Source organism: Silene latifolia, chromosome 4 (genome assembly GCF_048544455.1).
Source record: "Silene latifolia isolate original U9 population chromosome 4, ASM4854445v1, whole genome shotgun sequence".
Classification (NCBI taxonomy): Eukaryota; Viridiplantae; Streptophyta; class Magnoliopsida; order Caryophyllales; family Caryophyllaceae; genus Silene; species Silene latifolia.
In genome coordinates this window covers 75,807,622-75,829,424 of record NC_133529.1, presented here as the reverse complement: position 1 = coordinate 75,829,424, position 21,803 = coordinate 75,807,622, and positions in this window count along the sequence as shown.

Here is a 21,803-nt window from a genome sequence, read left to right as displayed (position 1 = left end):
GACGTTAGCTGGAGCTGCTTAACGACTACAAGATTGAGCTGCAGTATCATGAGCGTAAGGCAAACGTTGTTGCCGATGCTTTGAGTCGCAAGGTGTGTCATGCTATGAGATCCGTGATGGTGTTACCTGATGACTTGAGTCGAGAGTTCCAGAAGATGAGCCTTGAGGTAGTTCTTCCTGGTACTTTAGATTTGAGTACGATGGTTGCTGAACCCGAGATTCTTCATGAGATCCGAGTTAAGCAAAGAGAGGATGAATTCCTAGAAGGAGTTCGAGTCGCTATAAGCGAAGGTTACGCCAAAGGCTTCGACGTTTGACCTGATGATGGTCTGTGATTCCATGGTCGTTGGTGTGTACCTAGCTGTGAGGTCTTAAAATGTAAGATTCTCAAGGAGGCTCATAGTACTCCCTATTCGGTTCATCCTGGTGGTGAAAAGATGTACAAGGATCTGAAACTACGGTTTTGGTGGCCGAGTATGAGGAAAGAGATTGCCTGTAGATACCCAGTATCTGTCGAGTCTCCAACAAACACCCGATGATTATCGGACTACAACACGCTTAGGAATCGCAACGTTTAATCGACAGTTTTGTACAACTATACGTCGGAAAACTTAAAACGATTTCAAAAACAAAACATTTCAAAACTTTTCAAAAGTACCTGGAGTGTTTAATGCACGACGACGGGGTCGCGATGACACTAACTAGAGTCAAAACCGACATCGGACCAAAAACTGACTCAAAAACTCAAATCCCGACTCCAACAACGAGTCAAACCGAGTCAAACAAACTTCTCAAAACTTCCATGTTAAGTATTCCCGGAATGCTTGATGGTCAAGTACAAATCATGTCATCCAAAACCTAGGATAGAACAAATCACGATTTCAATTGCGTGATAGTGACAAGACAGCTCGAAGACCCGCGAAATGACTCGCGCGTCTTCGAGTAGCCCATGCGGCCACGTCACTCAAAACGCACACAACCACCCATTTATCTATAAATACCCCTCAAATGCCACCATTTGAAGGTACGCAAGTGTCCACCCCTCATCTCTCCCTTAAAATTCTAGACTCGACTTCTTAAGTCACAAACCGACACGTGTTTTTGACCTACCGATCGAAAATACAAGCCTTACACATTGTTTGGTACCGTCATCGTGCATTAAATCACTTGACCGGCTAACTACACCATCACTAAACTTAAACAAAACACTCTTTTACATTGCTAAAACGGTTTTTAACCGAGTTTTCCGACCAAACAAGTTGATACACTTTCGTCGATTTCTCGTCTCAAGCCTAGCATGTAAGTATGAGGGTGTAAAAATCCTCTTCTTTTATGTCTTTAATCTGTTTTATGACTATAACATGCTAAAACATGCATAACATGATTCAAATATAGGTTAGATGAGCCAAAACCGGATTTTGGTCGGAGACAGGGGCTGCTTGCATAGCAGGAGGGCTCGCGCCTCAATCCCCTCTCAGTCCTTAATCCAGCCGTGTATGATCTCATCTTTCCTTTTTTTATTTCATTTCTTATTTGTAATCGGTTTTTACCATTTCAAATATTACAAATCATTTTCATGATAAACTTTTAACCATAAAACATTTTCACCCTTGGTTCCTCATACCATGACGGTTTAATCCGTGTTTCGGTGATAATATTTGGTTAATTACATTTTAAAAGGTAATTTAAAACCTTTATTTCATTTCTTTACATTTCAAAACAAACATATTAGTCACAAATGCAACGTTATCCTTGGTTCCACATACCATGTCGGTTTTCCCGAGTACGATGATAAACATTGACTAATTACAAACAAATGAACTTAAAACTATTAGTTCATAATCATTTTTCAAAACTATTCATGTCAAGCTTGCAAAACCAAACCCGACATCGAATATTGTCAATACAATGATGATTATTCAAGTCTCATTCTTCACATTAACACAAAAACGGTCTAAACAACCTTTTTAAACCAAGACGGGTTCAAACACCCTCTTTTCAAACCATTTTACAAACATTTTAACAGTCAGAAGACGTCCCTTGACAACTGGCGACTCGCGCCTAAACAAAGCCAATCAAGTTTTTCCGTTTTCAAACCAGACATGCTCGCTTCCATCGCCTGACAGCTCGCGCCTCAATAGGCTGCCTGATGCAGACCCTGTTTCCTTCCAGCACTTGTCTAGAACGATCCCGACTTCGGTTAACCCGAATACAGGACGGATCAGATGACAAATCTGCCTCTTTTATATTGTATTTGCAAAACGCCTTTCTAAGACAAATGGATCACGTTATGCACCATGAACCTAACTCGGTAAATGGATGTTTAATTTCCGTCTTACATGCAAATCAACATTAAATCCAACTTGACATCAATGACTTGATATTTGGATAAACAACCGACATAGAAAGCTCACATGTTAGGTTCAAACTTGTGGATGCGCATTCATGCATTTGTTGGAAATCTATATCTCATTATATAACATATTCTTATATGTTTCATATTTATTTGGTCATAAAATAAATTCTAGATCTTATGCATGCAAACACCAATAAGGTAAGAAAAGAAATCATTTTCTCACCATAATAATTTCGGTCATATTGGGCACCAACAAGATCTCCTTCTTGTTAGTTCTTGAGCTTTCCATTAATGGATGAACATACATGACCTCAAAATAGAAGCCCTCCAATTAGTTGCACCCAAAACTATCCCTTAATCCCACAAACTAATATGTACTAGATATTTACATTGTGGTTTACCTTAAAATTGATTACTAATACTCATATATTACATTAATAATTTTAGTAATCTCTTATGAACAAATTCAATCAAAAATTCATGTTTTGATGAAGGAGAAAGATGAACATGTGAGAGAGAATTTTTGCATGTCTTTCTAATGGTTGAGTGTGTAAAAAAAATAAAAGAACAAAACTCTTATTAAGAGAGCAAGCCACACGGTTTGTGGGTGAGAGGAGGACCAATATATGGTCCTTCACTTTTCTTTTGTTCTTTTCTAAATCTTAGACTTGTAAGACTAGGTGTAGGTTAGGTATCATTAGATTATTTTATCTCATAAAATAATTCACCCACTAACACCCATAACACTCATATTTCGGTCCATCTATATAAAATGGACTACCATTTTATTTTTGTCAATTTGTCATTTGTCACACAATATGTCACATGTAGTATGATACATGTTACTAATTAATTAAATGCATATTTATCACATAAATATCATTTTATAAATTAATTAAATTACATTCAACAAATTGACTAGTGATACTTGATCACAAAAATAAAATGGGTCATATAATTATAATTCACAATATCTTGTAATTATAATCAACCATTCATTCTTATCTTTATTGTTTCTCAAACAATAAACAATTTTAGTAATAAAGCATTTTATTTACTAAAATAAATCTTATTCAATCCCATTAAAATAAGATATCAATATTCTCTCTTACAAATTGAATTGTTCAATTTTAAGGAATTAATTAATCAGACGATATACAATTAATTAACCTTTTCAATTAAGGGAATCGTCCTTTAGGTGTGACCTCAAGGGATCAATCGATCACCACCGTCAAGACGACAAAGAATGTCAAACTCTAGCCAGCCAATCATTACCGATATGTGTGGACCAGTTGACTATATATATGTAATGTATCATCCCTTCCGTATTCTTGTAATGAGATTTAATAATGATATTTAAATCATGTGATCGCACCATTGTTGAGGACACATTTCCCAACAATCTCCCACTTGTCCTCGACAAGTGTGCGTCACCAATTCTCTTGTCCTATTACTATCTCCCACTCAATGCAAGGTGTCTTTCGGTCGTACTTGCAAGTGATCATATCGATAGTGGTTTCCTCGATCCGGAGAATAATCGATTGACCGGAATTTATCCACCATGGATACCTTCCGAGCGTGGCCACGCATTTCCAGTTCATTACTCCTCGAGTGGCCCTGAGATATTGTTTTAACCCTGACAAGGGGGTGGACAATTCCTATCGCACTTATTCCCTTCGACTAGCCACAGCCATCATAACCCAAAATATGCCCATTTGACCCCATTTACGAAGGTCGTAGTAACACAAATCAAAGTTAATCTGAAACTGTGCCATCTTGGGCGAACAGTCTTTAGTAAAAAGAATCGACTCATTAGAATACTATAGTAGCTCTCGCCACGACCAGGCTATATAAATTTGCCGAAACTCTATAAGCGGTCACACGCCCGACAAAGTGTTCCTAATATCCGCCTATGTGATCGACTAGTCATCTCACATGACTCTATGGCACTTGAACTTGCCATCAATCGCATCACACTCTAGTCACTTCGAGACGTCACCTCATACAAGTGACTATGGGCGAATACAATGTTAATCCGTGTTCACTTTAACGGGGTTCAACGTTGTCTCTACAACCCGTTTGGATGTAACAAAGTATAATAAAAGAGTTTTAAAGTAAAACTCGAACGACAAATGCGATTATCACATATGAATAGTCAATGCCTGATTACTATTTCATGTTCTATAATCTAATTTGATCTTGTATGTAGTTGTTCATTTCAATTCAATTCAAATGACATGATTCATCATGTTTGGCCTATGAGAAGGCTTTGGTTAGTAGGTTTTATCAATATCTTATACCTTACTTAACCTTACTACATCCTTGTTTTCCTTTGTAATGTATACATTTGCATTACAAAACTTTCTGAGTACGTGTCGAGATCCAATCAAGACATAAGCCTTCTAGCCTTAGAATAGCTCCCACTGTTTTCACAGTGTGCGGGACTCATTCTCTTGCACATCTCATGATTGCAAGTGTACTCAATTTCCGTTTTAAATATTTCTCATTGTTCTTTATTGCCTAGAACGATTCTAGAAAATCTATTTCTTAAATAACATAGCCACAATGGTATCTTAACCATCCTAATGTGTTTTGATTATGGTTTTGTCGGAAACCATGCGCAACCTCAATTGTCAATTGTCACTTGTGTAACACTCTTACACAAAATTGCATCATAAACACTTTGCTTTACTTCCTTAATGCTTCTGCAAGCACTTAAGGGTAATCTTTATGGCTTACTTGGCAAAGATTACTTAAATTCGATTTTGAAATCAATTCATCATACTCAAAGTATATGAAGTGTTATACATCATTACTCATTTAATTGATCCTAAGCAGCGAAGCAAATGGAATCAATCAAATATGTTCAATTTTATTGAACTTAGTCATAAATCTTATGAACATAAGACTTCTTATTTGACGCTAATATCATGTGGATTTATCTTCATAAATCCGGATATTAAAGATGTATTACAATACTCCAAAAGTCTTAAATCATTCTTAATGATCAATATGTCATCCACATATCGGACTAATTAAAATTTCCGTAACTCCCACTAAACTCCATGTATAAACACAACTTCTCGACTTATCGAGAAATGTTTTATCACATGATCAAAATGTTGATTCCAACTCATTGATGTCCTACTTAAGATCCTCTCTTAAGTTTCACATTAGTAAAAATCTATAAAACTTATGACATGTATTGAATACATTCCTTCTTTTGAAGAAGTGGGTTTTAGATTCACTTGCTGTGCGCATATCCTCATAATGAAACACAATCCCTAAGAAGATCCAAATAGACTTAAGCATTTCAATTAGTGCAAAACCCTTTGTAACTAATCAAGCTTTGAAATCTCTCTTTATTAGTGCAAAACCCTTTGTCACTAATCAAGCCTTTAAATTTTGGATTTTCATGGCTCTAAGCCTTATATTGAGTTGTGACTTAAACACTCTCATGTAAGTTATATGTTTATTACTTTCCAGAAGTAATCAACTCGAATCAAACAATTTCTTCATAAGTTATAAGCTCTTTACTTTCTTAAAAGTAGCATGAATTCATCATTTTTAACAAGTGACGAATTTAACCTCCTAGGTTTTAAGGAAACAACATCTTACACAAAACGTCTCATGTAGCCAAGAAAGACCAGTTTCTTGCGACATAACATTCTTTGTGGCTCTTGAATAATTTCTCCCACTCTGTCTTCTAGAAATAAACTTGTATTTTAGAAGACAGCTTCACGAGCCGCAAACCCGTCGTACTCGTGATAATTGAAAAGGGAAAAATGAGCATTTGTTTCTTGTGAAAACTTACAAACATGGTACCCTACCATTTCATATCTCATATGAATCGTTTTAGATTTAGTGGAAAAATAATTTAGACAAAATGATAAAATCCCCAAAAGGATCAAGTAACTCAAAGTAACTTGATCGAAGTCCAAACCATATCGAATAGCGTTTGAATTCTTATCCAATCACACATTATTCCATAATGCGTGCTAAGAGAGATTAACTTGTGATACTATATCACATTTCCTTTGGCTTATATCAAAGTCTTCACTTTGATAATCCTATCACGACTAAATCGTGCTTCTTTGAACTTTTGAACTTCTTCAAAGATTTCTCTATTTACCTTATTAAGTGAACACATTAGTGTCAACCTAAATCGTTGGTAAAAGAAAATGAGCAACCTATTTTGGATCAATGATTTACAACCTCGATCTCCTTTTCAATCAAAAGGCACGAGATATCTTGCTTTGAATACAAGATACGCATATACCATAAGATCTAATGGTTTCAAGAGTACTCGATAACTCTTTGCGTTAATCATTCCAGAATTTAAGGTTTAATCTTGGGTTACCAATTTGAGTCTTGCATCATCTTCATGATATATCATTCTAGTTTGGTTTAGAATATAATCACCTTGATAATGGGCTAGCCATACATCAAATCGTGGTGTATAGGGCCACAAAAGTGAAACCTCTTTTGTATCTTAACAAGTTTGTATTCTTATTTAGAGTTTATGTACTTAATAGTCATAATTAAGTACAACTATAAATCCAAAACTAGATTGATTACACAAAGACTCTATCTCTCAATATGATTGTTGCTAGTCGTCATATTCTAATCATCCTATGTATCAAGTACAAATGATGAAAACCACCACCGGTTTCTAATATTGACGAAGTAGTACTAGCAAAATTTATGTTTAATCAAATAAACATTTAAAGAAGAAGGTCCCATTAGATGTCCCACAACTAACTTGTTGATTCTTAAATAATTTGGGGTAGTTTCCTTTCTAGTGTCCAATATTTAAGACAGTGGAAACTTTATCGGTCGGAATTGATAGGTTTAGTATCGCTATTCTCAATAACTTTACTTTTAACATTACCTTGTATCAATTCCATTATAATCTTTACTTCTTGAACCTCGTCCTCATCTTAACGGTTTAAGAGAATGCTCCCACTTATTTCAATGAGTCTTTGCTTTGAGAAGCAAAATTGAATTCATGAAGATCACTCTTCATTTGTTCGTTTTAGTCTTAAAACTTTCATTGAAGTGGTTGCGTTATTTTGGTCAATTACGAATTCTTGACAAAACTAATTACCAAAACAATTTATCGCTTCAATGTACTTAATTCATTTAAGTACATGAAAAACAATCCATTGTAAGTAGATGTGTTAATCAAGAATCAAAAACATGTTTGATAATGAATAACTTTTATCTATACTCTTTACAAGAGATCCTTCCAATGGATAATATGAGGTTTTAGAAGAAAATTCATATTTGTCTTTAGTTACGATGTTTTAATGGAGTTTTGAATCAAAAATCGAAATGATATCGTATATGAATTGTGGTAAAGAAATAGAACAATATGATAACGGAATAATGAAAACAAAACATTCATCGTTATAATAATACTTGTAAACAAGTATAGCATTTACATAGTGACCTCTACCCAACTATGATAAATGATTCCAAGATCCAAATTCATATTAACTTGGGCACGGGGTAGCCGATGAAACCCTTATCAATATAACTCGGTGGATTAACTCTTTAATCGATTCTACTTTTAGAACTCTCGGTCGATAAAATTACTCTAATATTTATCTATAGCCCAAAACACATTCGACAAGGGCACGGGGTAGCCGATGAAACCCTTATCAAAAACTTTTGTTGAGTTCAATCCAAATTTCGAATAAATGTGTCCATGATCCAAACCCATATTAACTTGGGCACGGGGTAGCCGATGAAACCCTTATCAATATGAATTCGGTGGATAGACATTTATCACCCACTTCCCCTACGTAACAAGGTTTGTACCCCGGGGTAGCCGAGTGCACTCCCTCGCGAAATAGGTTTTCATGGTTTCTACTATTTGGTAAGGCTATGTCTCAATTGTTTATTTTAGCGAGAGGTCATGTCAATTTATTATCTATCACGTTTTAAGTGAACTAAAGCGGTGAACTACGATAATTGTAATTGACACGGTCGATAAACTCGATAAAAAGATAATGCATGTTTTAGTTATGGCGATTTAGCGATGCATGCGACATATAAATAAAATAATCCTAGTATGGCCTTCCTAAAATAGAAAAAACTATTTAACTATTACATATTCGGAAACCAACTCCATTGGTCCCTTGATCTTCGGTTGAGGCACGCATCTCGAGGTAACACCGTCTTTATGTATCACCTTCTTGAAGAAATCCGTCTTTATGGAACTCCGGAATAAATAAATTACATAATAAATTACATAATTTCCTATTATACATTTGTAATTAAAATAAAATAAATCTATTAAATTACAAAACGGTGATACGAGATCACAATAAATTACAACCGAATCGATATTCCCATACATTTCGGGTAATACCAATTAAAAACTAAGGCCATACTAAGTAAAATTACATAATTCAAAATTACATAAAATAAAATTATGACAATCATAAATAAAATGCAGCATTATAATATGTATGAACATGCCCAATTTTATCCTAAATCGCCTTTAAGGAGCCAATATCGTATATTACACGGTTTTTACGGATTTGCGTGATTCAACGTTTTATAATCACAAAAATTACATAAATTCATATTTATGCACAAGTTAATTACCCTAACCTCTTAGGACTCAAAATTAGTCTTAACTAATTACTTGACTATAATTAACTCATATTTCTTAAAATTGTTCATTAATGGACTTAAAAAAATAAAATGCTATAAACTTCAAATAAATCACAAAATTTCAAATAAATTCAAAATTTGAAATTTAAAACTTGTGAACATTCTGGAAAAATACCATGACACTCATAATGTTCAAAAACTTAGGTTAAAAATTTCGAAAGTTATCGGGAAAAACAATGTTGCGGTTTATCGGATTTATCAATAAAAATCATAAAAACATGAGAAAAATTATATTCATCAACTTTTCAATTTTAGATCTAAAAAAGATAATAAAATGCAACATGTGACGTTTTTCCTTAGTCATGGAGTATGTTTTAGCAATTTATTCACTAATTAAGTCACTATTTATGCTATTGTTCATCAAAAATCCATAAATCGTGCATAAAGACTTCATTATAGCCAATTATTTCACACACATCTTGTAAAATTTCATGTGACAACATACTAAATTTCTATGACCAGATTCGAAATATTTCTCATATTAACCTATTTTTCACTTAAATTCGATTTTTATCATGAAAAATCCATTTTTGGAGCATAAGAACTCATAAAATTATGAAAATTTCCAGATCAACTAAAAATAATATATGTGAAAACATATCCAAAAACCACTGGAAAATTCGAAGTTTAGCTAATTTTCGTCCAAAAATGACATTTTTATCATAAAAATCACATTTTAATGCCAATATTATATAAAATGAACAATAAAATCCATAAATTAACCAAAATATCCTAAATACATTTTAAGATCAGAAACTTTAACATGCAAAAATTATTTTCGTGATATATCATAATAACACAAATTTACAAGTTTTATTTGTTAATCGTATAACTCGGAAAAACTATAACCGATTTGCATGCAAACAACCTTGTGCTCATGATACCGCTTGTTGGAAATCTATATCTCATTATATAACATATTCTTATATGTTTCATATTTATTTGGTCATAAAATAAATTCTAGATCTTATGCATGCAAACATCAATAAGGTAAGAGAAGAAATCATTTTCTCACCATAATAATTTCGGTCATATTGGGCACCAACAAGATCTCCTTCTTGTAGTTCTTGAGCTTTCCATTAATGGATGAACATACATGACCTCAAAATAGAAGCCCTCCAATTAGTTGCACCCAAAACTATCCCTTAATCCCACAAACTAATATGTACTAGATATTTACATTGTGGTTTACCTTAAAATTGATTACTAATACTCATATATTACATTAATAATTTTAGTAATACAAATTGTTATATAAGACGGTCTCTTAGTATAAGACCAACCCATTTATTAAAAGGCCCAAAAATCAAACACTGATTCTGTATGTTACCGTCATCTTCTCAAATAAAAGCCCCAAAAATCAAACACTGATTCTGTATGTTACCGTCATCTTCTCAAATAAAAAACCAACATTCCCAAGCCAGGTAGGATACCACCGAGATGCCACCAACGTCGACTTCCTCTCCGGCCGCGCAACCCACCTTATACTTCTACACAAATATTGGACTCAAACTCATACATTTTAAACGTAAAATGTTAGGATTTCAAACTAAATTTCCTAGATATCAAACTAAAACCAAAATAAGTAAAGCAAGAAACAGATTAAAAGCCTCGAGTTTTCATCGTAATTATAATATTGGACGCAAACTCATACATTTTTTAACGTAAAACATTAGGATTTCAAACTAAATTTCCTAGATATCAAACTAAAACCAACATAAATAAAGCAAGAAACAAATTAAAAGCCTCGAGTTTTCATCCTAGTTATACCAAGTTTTCAAGCTAAAAGTGTGTATTTTGAAATTAAAACTTTAAAGATGATAAAAACATGTATACGAGGGTAAATTCACAAGTTCACAACCCATAAATTTTCAACATAAAAACATGAGTATTCAACTTGAAATAAAGAACATTGAATATCCAATACGAAATCTAGTTGTTGGTGGTTGGCGTCAAGGAGTCGTCGACAATGATAATCGGGATCTCTACCTTTGAGTTTTAATTGATTGGCGGAGGAAGAAAAAGGAGCAAAAGACGGTGCTTGGAAGACAATCTCGAAAGTGGCGAGGACGCACGCGACTTGCTACGGCAGTAGGGGTGGTGATACGGAGTTGGCGAGGACATTGGCTGCAAAGGCGGTGGAGAGAAGCTACCATGATTAAATGGTCATGGGTTGCAAAAGTGATGGAAATTTGAGAACGTGGTTTGAACGAGCAGGGAAGCAGGGGTTTTTAATTTTCTACTGGACTCAAAACTCTTATTGGGCCGTCCTATGCTATAGGACGGTCCTATAGGAGAGTAGCTATTTTAGTAATCTCTTATGAACAAATTCAATCAAAAATTCATGTTTTGATGAAGGATAAAGATGAACATGTGAGAGAGAATTTTTGCATGTCTTTCTAATGGTTGAGTGTGTAAAAAAAAATAAAAGAACAAAACTCTCATTAAGAGAGCAAGCCACACGGTTTGTGGGTGAGAGGAGGACCAATATATGTTCCTTCACTTTTCTTTTGTTCTTTTCTAAATCTTAGACTTGTAAGACTAGGTGTAGGTTAGGTATCATTAGATTATTTTATCTCATAAAATAATTCACCCACTAACACCCATAACACTCATATTTCGGTCCATCTATATAAAATGGACTACCATTTTATTTTTGTCAATTTGTCATTTGTCACACAATATGTCACATGTAGTATGATACATGTTACTAATTAATTAAATGCATATTTATCACATAAATATCATTTTATAAATTAATTAAATTACATTCAACAAATTGACTAGTGATACTTGATCACAAAAATAAAATGGGTCATATAATTATAATTCACAATATCTTGTAATTATAATCAACCATTCATTCTTATCTTTATTGTTTCTCAAACAATAAACAATTTTAGTAATAAAGCATTTTATTTACTAAAATAAATCTTATTCAATCCCATTAAAATAAGATATCAATATTCTCTCTTACAAATTGAATTGTTCAATTTTAAGGAATTAATTAATCAGACGGTATACAATTAATTAACCTTTTCAATTAAGGGAATCGTCCTTTAGGTGTGACCTCAAGGGATCAACTGATCACCACCGTCGCACGACAGTAATGTCAAACTCTAGCCAGCCAATCATTACCGATATGTGTGGACCAGTTGACTATATATATGTAATGTATCATCCCTTCCGTATTCTTGTAATGAGATTTAATAATGATATTTAAATCATGTGATCGCACCATTGTTGAGGACACATTTCCCAACAGCATTTACCTGTTTTATCAACGTTTGCATTTAACCAACTAAGATCGATCAGTAGAGGCCGCTACCGCGGGCGGGATTGGGTGTTCGATTAAAGGGCTTCTCAATACGTACCTTCACCTCTTACTCAGAAACTTTGGATAGTGGAAAACCTTATCCAGGGCGTACGAGAGTCATTCTAGAGATAGGATGCTTGATGTGACTCATATTTGAGCACATTTTGTCCCCGAATTAACCTCGTTCCCATGCTTTCTAGCATATGTTAGGGTCATTTCTTATCTTTAGTTTCCCATTTTGCATACTCTTTGAGGTTTTGTATCCTTGGTAGGAGAGGATCACTAACCTTGCATTTATGGAGCAAAATGGAGCTAAATGGATCGCATCTAATGACCAAGCATCGAAGAGGAGACCGACACTAGAGACCTAAGCAAATAAATAAAGTGAAATGGGCAATGATGAAAAGATCCTTGCATCCCCAACACGATCCCCGCGGATTGTTAAGGAACCAAACAAGAGGAGAACCCTGTGCCACGATCCGAGCGGCTTGAGCTCAGGACGAGCGTCCCTGCAGGCGATCCGAGCGTCTCCTAGACAATCTGAGCGGATCTTCTTACAGGACCAGCCGTGCTTCAGGAGAGGACGAGCAGATCCTGGTGGGAGTTGCAGCACAATCCGCGCATATCCCTCGGGATTAGCAAGATTGTTATGTTTTTCTTAGGGTCTTAATCGTCATTTAAGTCCTTAGTAACCCTAATCCTTGTACTTAATTTTAGTATAAATACCCCATTGTACTACCTTAGAAATATCATATCATAATCCTTCTCTTAATTTTAGTCTTAATCAAAGTTGTAATACACATTTCAATATTAATCATATCTTAATCTTTCCTTAATTCTCTCAATTGTTCTTAGTTTAGTTGGGTAATTAGAAGATTATTGGGGTTTATTGGAGGATTGACAACCTTCCATCAATTATCAAGATTACTTCTATTATTCTTTGCTTTATTATTTGCATTATCTCAATAGGTATAATCTCTTTTTACCTTTGTTTAATTATTGTTAATCACATCATTTATTCATTATGTTTTGCTTTGTTAGTATGATTGACAACCTTATTAGCATGCTAAACTTGATCATGAGTGAGTAGTCCTTTAGCTAGGGTTAATGGGGAATTAAGGGAAACAATCATGGGAATTAATCTATGCTTAATCTAATATGTTTTCATAATTAATTGCTTGCTTGTTGTGATTTCAACCTATGCACATGATATGTCTGATGAAATGCGAGCCTATGATTCCTTGCATTTTTTACCCATCTCTTATCTTTTCAATGAGGCTTGTAAGACATAAACCAACTCGAGCCTTGTTAGACCATGTATAGAGTTGAATAGGAAGAGACTAAGTTGACTTGTAGGTGTTGTAAAGTCTTAATCGACTCGGCTCCGGGACCTAAATTTTCCTAGGGATTGTAAGATATACACTAACTCGATCCCATCACTACAATAAGTGCTTGCTTCTATTTGAGAACATGTTTGTATGATCTATTTCCATGAATTCCCTATGAACCCATGACACCCTAGTGCCTTTAATCAATTGTTTACAAACCCCTTTATTTGCTTACTTTGTTTTCATTCATCTTGTTGATTAGTTTAGATTACATCTCATCTCAACCCATAATTTGTGACACCCTATTACATACACTACTTGCATTTAAAATCCTAAATCAATACCTGTCCCTTAGGATCCGACCTTTACTTACCTCTTTACTAAGAGTAGTTTGTGAAGTTAGAAATATTGTTTTGGTTGGTAGGCTTTGACGACGAGTTTAAATCGATACCAAAAAATGGCGCCGTTGCCGGGGACGGTATTCAATTGATTTGATTTTCGTTAATTGTTTTAAGTTGTGTCTTTCTTTGCCTTGAGGGAGAGCACTTCCTCAAGGTACTTCTCACCATTTTCTCTTAGTTTATTTCGCAAGATGGATCTTATAGATTGTTGTGTAGAGGACCATGTGAGCACTATTCTCATCAAAGACCCTTTGCAAGCATTGGAAGCCTTAGAAGCAAGTGAGGCCAAAAACAAGCATTGGGCATTTGAAGTAGACCTCCTTGAAGCCGCTCTAGCTTACAAAGAGCTCACCTATGAGCAATCCATATTGATAAATAACATTCTCGAGGAAGCATCACAATCCACTAAAGAAGAACAAGCAACTAAAGATCATGCAATGCGAGTCGAAAAGCTAGACGAATATGTCGAGGAATTTGACTACATTGGGTATGAGGAGTTCGAAGAACAAGTCGAATATGCTATGAAGGTGGAATGTGTAATAGAGGTGGAAGATCTCCCTAGTGAACCTTCAATGGTAGAAAGTGAGGTACAAACTCCAACTCTAAAACCCCTTCCCCCAAATTTGAAGTATGCTTACCTTGATGAGTCTAAAACCAAACCCGTGATTGTTAATGAAAAACTTGATGAGAATCAATTGGAAAGTTTGCCTGATGTGTTAAAACAACATGAAAAGGCTATAGGTTATAGTCTAGATAATCTTAAAGGAATAAGCCCCAATTTTTGCATGCATAGAATTCATCTAGAAGAAGACCATAGGCCTACCATTCAAGGCCAAAGGAAACTAAACCCCCACATGCAAGAAGTTGTAAAAACGGAGGTTATGAAATTACTTGATGCGGGAATCGTTTATCCTATATCGGATTCCTTGTGGGTTAGCCCCGTTCAAGTGGTACCTAAGAAAGGAGGTACCACGGTGGTAACAAATGATAAGAACGAGTTAATACCCACAAGGAAGATCACCGGTTGGCGTATGTGTATCGATTATCGTAAATTGAATTCCGCAACAAGAAAGGATCATTTCCCCCTACCATTCATTGACCAAATGCTTGAGAGGTTAGCCTCTAACAAATTCTATTGCTACCTTGATGGGTAGTCGGGATTCTTCCAAATCCCGATACACCCGGATGACCAACACAAGACTACTTTCACATGTCCCTACGGTACTTTTGCATATAGGAGAATGCCCTTTGGGCTATGTAATGCTCCCGCTACTTTCCAAAGATGCATGATGAGTGTTTTTTTCGATTACTTAGAAACCATAATGGAAGTTTTTATGGATGATTTAGCGTTTACAGAAAAGACTTTAATTCTTGTTTGCATAACCTTTCTCTTGTATTGCAAAAGTGTGAAGATGTTAGCCTTGTCTTGAATTGGGAAAAGTGTCATTTTATGGTCAATGAAGGTATTGTCTTGGGTCATTTAATCTCGAAAAAGGGCATCGAAGTTGACAAGGCCAAAGTTGAGGTGATAGAGAAATTCCACCTCCCGTGAATGTTAGAGGGGTGCGGAGCTTTCTCGGTCATGCGGTGTTCTATCGCCGTTTTATAAAAGATTTTTCCAAAATCGCGAAACCCCTAACTCAACGTTTGCTTAAGGATGCCCAATTCCAATTCACTAATGAGTGTGTTGAAGCTTTTGATAGAATCAAGGAGGCACTAATCTCCGCACCAATCATCCAACCACCAAATTGGGAACTACCATTTGAGATCATGTGCGATGCAAGTAACTACGCCGTTGGAGCGGTTCTTGGCCAACAATCAGGTAAGGCTTTGCATGCTATCTATTACATAAGCAAGACTCTTGATGCCGCCCAAGTAAACAATGACACCACGGAGAAGGAACTTCTTGCCACTGTCTATGCATTAGACAAATTCCGTTCTTATTTGCTTGGATCAAAAGTGATTGTTTTCTCGGACCACCGTGCTCTTAGACATCTCTTGATAAAGAAAGAAGCAAAACCAAGATTGTTGAGGTGGATTTTGCTACTTCAAGAATTTGATTTGGAGATAAGGGATAAGAAGGGAGCCGAAAATGTGGTAGCGGATCAGTTGTCAAGAATTCGATTCCATGATGATGAGGGAGAGACACCAATCAATGACTCTTTCCCCGATGATATTTTGATGGCCATCCATTCACAACTCGAGAAACACACAACACCATGGTTCGCCGACTATGCTAATTACATTGTGGGAGGAGTTCTTCCTTCAAATTTGAACTACAGTCAAAGAAAGAGATTCTTGTTTAAAGTGAAGAGATACTTTTGGGACGATCCCAATCTTTACAAGGAATGTAGTGATGGACTTTACCGAAGATGCATACCCCAATGGAAAGTTCAAGGTGTTTTAGAGGGATGGCATTCATCACCATATGGAGGACATCATGGAGCACGAAGAACAATTGCTAAAGTCCTTCAATCGGGCTTCTTTTGGCCTACCATGTTTGAAGATGATAGAATTTATTCTCCATTGTGATCCTTGCCAAAGAATCGGAAACATTTCTTGGAGAAATGAGACGCCACAACGAGGAATATTGGAGGTAGAAATTTTCGATGTATGGGGAATTGACTACCAAGGACTGTTTGTATCATCTTAAGGAAACAAGTACATTCTTGTAGCCGTCGATTATGTATCAAAGTGGGTAGAAGCAATTGCTACCCCAACCGATGACGCCAAAACGGTTACTAAACTTCTCAAGAAAGTAATCTTTCCAAGATTCGGAGTCCCTAGAGCAATTATTAGTGATGGAGGGACACATTTCCATGAAAAGAAGCTCACATCTCTTTTTGACAAAGTATGGTATTCAACATAGAACCGGCTTGGGATACCATCCTCAAACAAGCGGTCAAGTTGAAGTTTTGAATAGAGAGATCAAGCAAATTCTTGAGAAGGTTGTTAACAAGACTCGTAAGGATTGAAGCATGAAGCTTGATGACACCCTTTGGGCTTATAGGACGGCCTATAAGACTCCCATAGGAGCCTCCCCTTAGAAGCTAGTCTATGGAAAGGCATGCCATTTGCCAATTGAGTTAGAGTACAAAGCCTTTTGGGCAATCAAAGCTCTCAACCTTGATCTTAAGCTAAGTGGTCAAAAGAGGATATTGCAAATTCAAGAGTTGGAGGAATTCCGACTACACTCCTACGAAAATGCAAAGATCTACAAGGAAAGAACCAAGTTGCTTCACGACAAGAGAATCAAGCGAAAAGTCTTGCACAAGGGAGACAAAGTCCTTCTATTTAACTCACGATATCGACTTTTTCCTGGGAAGTTAAATTCAAGATGGATGGGTCCCTATGTAATCACCGAAGTAGGAAAGTATGGAGACTTTGAGATAAAGTCGGAGGATGGAAACAAGTTCAAGGTCAACGGTCAAAGATTGAAACCATACTATGAAGGAGAATTCATAGGAGAAGTAGAGGTCATCCGCCTCGGGCCTCTCCCGCCATGATAAGACCATCAAATGAGAGAGTTTGTTGGAGTCCTCTCTAAACAACCACTTGTAAATATACTAACCCTTCTTACTTGTACTTTTAACTTCATTACATTTGCACTTTACTTCCTCATAAGCATGATTTTGACATAAGAGTTGGTGAGAGAGTGCCACTAATCTTGTTTGATGAATGAAGGATGTGACGATTCAAGTGTGGGGGAAGCACCATTGTCAATGAATGAAATAAGAAGAAAGAAGAGCAAAAAGGAGGAATCCTCACGAGCAGATCTGAGCTCGTGGGAGCTGAACAAAATCCGAGCGTCTCCAGTGATGATCCGAGCGTCCTTACATCGGGACGTGGGGGCTAGAAGGCTTCAAGTTGTGGGAAAAAGTCCTGTAAGAAAATCTGTGCAAGCCAGCATCAGGATGCTCATCCCCAACTTCAGGACGCTCGTCCCACTATCGAGCCGCGGGTCCTGGCAAGTTCCAAGTTTATGAAATTTCGCTGTAAGAAAATCTGCACGACCCAGGAAAAATCCGAGCGTCCCAGAAAGAATCCGCTCGAGCCGAGCTCAAGCTGCGCGTCCCAGGGTTGTTTCGCTGTTCCAGAATTTACTGTAAGGAAATCCGCGCGTCCCGAGCCTGATCCGCGCGTCCCTACCTGCTCGTATATTTCAGCAAAACAGAAGACGCTCGTCCCGACTTCGATCCGCGCGTCTCCCTCCCGTGCTACTCTTCTACTTTCGACAAGCTTGCCCTTCGCTCAACCACAAATATTAAGACACCTCATCCTTCTCTCCTCAATAAAACATAGAATCCTCTCCCAAATGCTCAAAACACACCAAAAACATCCAATTGCATCTCCAAAATAAAAATACCCAAAACCTAGGGTTTGAAGGGATCTCAATTGCAAAGATTAATCTTCATCTTAGACAAGCAAAATCTCAAGATCTACTTTGAAGATGAGAACAAGAGGATCCCTACCAAAAGAAAGAAGAAGAACAAGGGTCATAGGAAGCTCTTCAACCTCTCATCTCAACACATTGAGAAGAGAAAATGAAGAAATCATCGATCTTTCAAGGTTAATGAGTTCTCAAACATCGAATTTGTTAATGACGCTCAGCGAATCGTCTTTCACCGTCTCGTAGGTAAGAATATTCTTTCAACTAAGTTCATTTGCCATGAGACATTAAGGAAACTAGGGATATACCATCAAACCGAGGCACTCTTCGAACTATTTGGTCTTTCGACTATGTTCAACATGCATGAGCTTACATATCGACCTTTAGTCCTCGAATTCTTGAGTTTTCTGAAAATATCAACCTTAAACAAGACGATTTGTGTGGAATTCCGACTTGAGAACACAACAAGAATGATGACCCTTGTGGAATTTGCGGGTGTATTGGGACTTGATGTATCTCCTACTCGTTCCTCAAAACCTCGGGACTATAGCATAGCCCCACTTTGGCGAGCCTTGACGGGACACGATTTCTCAATAATCAAAGAATGCTCGGCCTCTTATATCCAAAACCCCATCATCCGGCTCACCTACCGGTTTATAGCGAGCACTCTCATAGCCCGCCGCGATCCCGCGGTTGTGAACGAACTTGATCTAATCTTTATGGAGTCTTATTTAAAGATACAAGGGAGGAGTGGCTATCATTTCAACGCCCCCTTAGTACTTCTTGAGAGGTGGGCGCAATTCCGGAATGGAGATGATGGTGGTATGATCCACATTGTCAATGGAGGATTAGTAACAAGACTTGCCAAGTTCTTCAACCCCAACTTTAACAACAACAATGCATATGTACCTCTTCCGAGTACTACTAAGATTGATGAAGCACTTATCTTTCGACACCACCATTGGATTACCTTTGAAGGCTTTGAGCGAAGAATCAAGTGGCTTACCAAAGGAAGCACCCCTCTTTTTCTTCCTATGGAAGGATTATCAAGAGTATCACCTAGAAGGGGTCCCCTTTCACAAGTGCCATCCTACCTTGTACCAACTCGTTCAAGCCAAGCAAATCGAACCCCGCCTCCTAGTCAACCTCAACAAAATGAGCCTCAACTGAATGAGCAAGAAGGGATTGCCATCCCGTCTTACCCCTTTCCATATCAACCCTACAATCACCCAAATCCCTTCGTCCTTCCTAGAGATGATTTTGCAATGGGTCTACTCCAAGATTTACACCGCAAGCAATATGAAAATAGAGTAGACAATTATTATGCTCTTTATCCTCCATTCCACCGGATGGCTCATCAAGGGCACATCAATGAAGAGGGAATGCTTCCCTCTTGGGCTCAAGTGGAAATTCTCTTTTCAAAATTGGAGCATGCCAACGGTGGAGCACATGGAAATGGAGAAGGAGAAGAAGTGGGGTAAAGTGGTGGCAACACGGTGGAGGTTAATAGTGATGGGGATGAATTTATGGATTTTTATGAGAGCGATGAATCACAAGCACAATGGGATGACAATCTCGGAGGAGAGGACGACAACTAATGAAGATGTTCATTGGCTTGGTGGAGCGGGCATGAGGCACCCACCATGGCTTAGGTGAAGCTCTTCTATTCCCTCTCATTTTTCATGTCAAATATTTCATGTTTTTCTAACTTGGTTTATGATTAATTGTTTCAAACTCTAGAGGTGTCCTTGTAAAAATTAAGGACTATTTTCCACCTTAGCAACATCAAAGGGATGATAAATTTATTGTTCCCGCTTTGAAAATCCAAAATGACAATTAGGATTTATGCATTGCATCCTTTCCTTGTGCATGTACTCCCCTTATTTTTACACTAGAAATAGTGTCTTACTTGGTTTGGGGAAGTTCACTCACAAGGGATGCGAGTTAATTCAAATTAGCTCTTCGGACAATCAAAAGCATGCATCATATAGAATAGATTATATTGCATTCACTTGTTTTATATGTCATATAGTTTGCATATTAGTTTAGAAATCATGCATATCCATATAGTTTGCATTGCATAATTTCCTATCGTATTGGCCATTGAGGACAATGCCCATACTAGTGTGGGGATGGGAAATTCTAACTTACCTTGCATTCAAAAATGATAAAAATTGAAAAATTCTTTAGAAATTCATAAAAATTAAAAAATTTCTCAAAAATACAAAAACATGTTCATTCCTTTGTAGTGTAGAATTGTATATTGTGTATATACTTGTGTTTGTTTGTCCTCTTATCACATTGGATTGAAGGAAAAGTAGATCTATATACTTAACATACTCATATATGTTTTAATTTAATTTGTCATAAAATTAAAGATTGATCTTATGCATGCAAACATATTAAACAAAATAAGGAAGAAGCATTATTCTTACATATGGATTTTCGGTTTATGGGCACAAGAGAGATCACCTTTCTCTCTTGTTCTTGTGCTTTCCAATAATGGATGAACATACAAAAATCCCAAAGTAGAGATTCTCCAATTAGTAGCACCCAAGATAATCCCTTAATCCCACAAACTAACATGTACTAGATGTTTATATTGTGGTTTACCTTAAATTTGATTACTAATACTCATATATTACTTTGATAATTTTAGTAATCTTACATGAACAATTTCAATTAAAATCTCATCTTCATGATGAAGATAAAAGACAGAGAAGAGAAAAATATATGAACAATTGCATGTAGATTGAATGGTAGTGTAAGAATGATAAGATAAAAGAACTAAAACTCCTCTAATAGGAGTGGTAGAGCCGGCCCACAAGAGGCCAAGGGAGAGCATCTTGCTTTTCCTTTTTGTCTTATCAATATGTAGGTGTGTAAGGCTAGTGTGTGTAGGAATGATTACACTTGCATTATCTCATAAAATAATCAACTATACACCACCATGACATCCTTCATTTCGGTCCATGTCTTAAAATGGACTACCATTTTATTTTGTCAATTTGTCAATTGTCACACAAAATGTCACATGTAGTATGATACATGTTACTAATTAATTAAATGCATATTTATCACATAAATATCATTTTATAAATTAATTAAATTACATTCAACAAATTGACTAGTGATACTTGATCACGTAAATAAAATGGGTCATATAATTATAATTCACAATGTCTTGTAATTATAATCAACCATTCATTCTTATCTTTATTGTTTCTCAAACAATAAACAATTTTAGTAATAAAGCATTTTATTTACTAAAATAAATATTATTTAATCCCATTACAATAAGATATCAATATTCTCTCTCACAAATTGA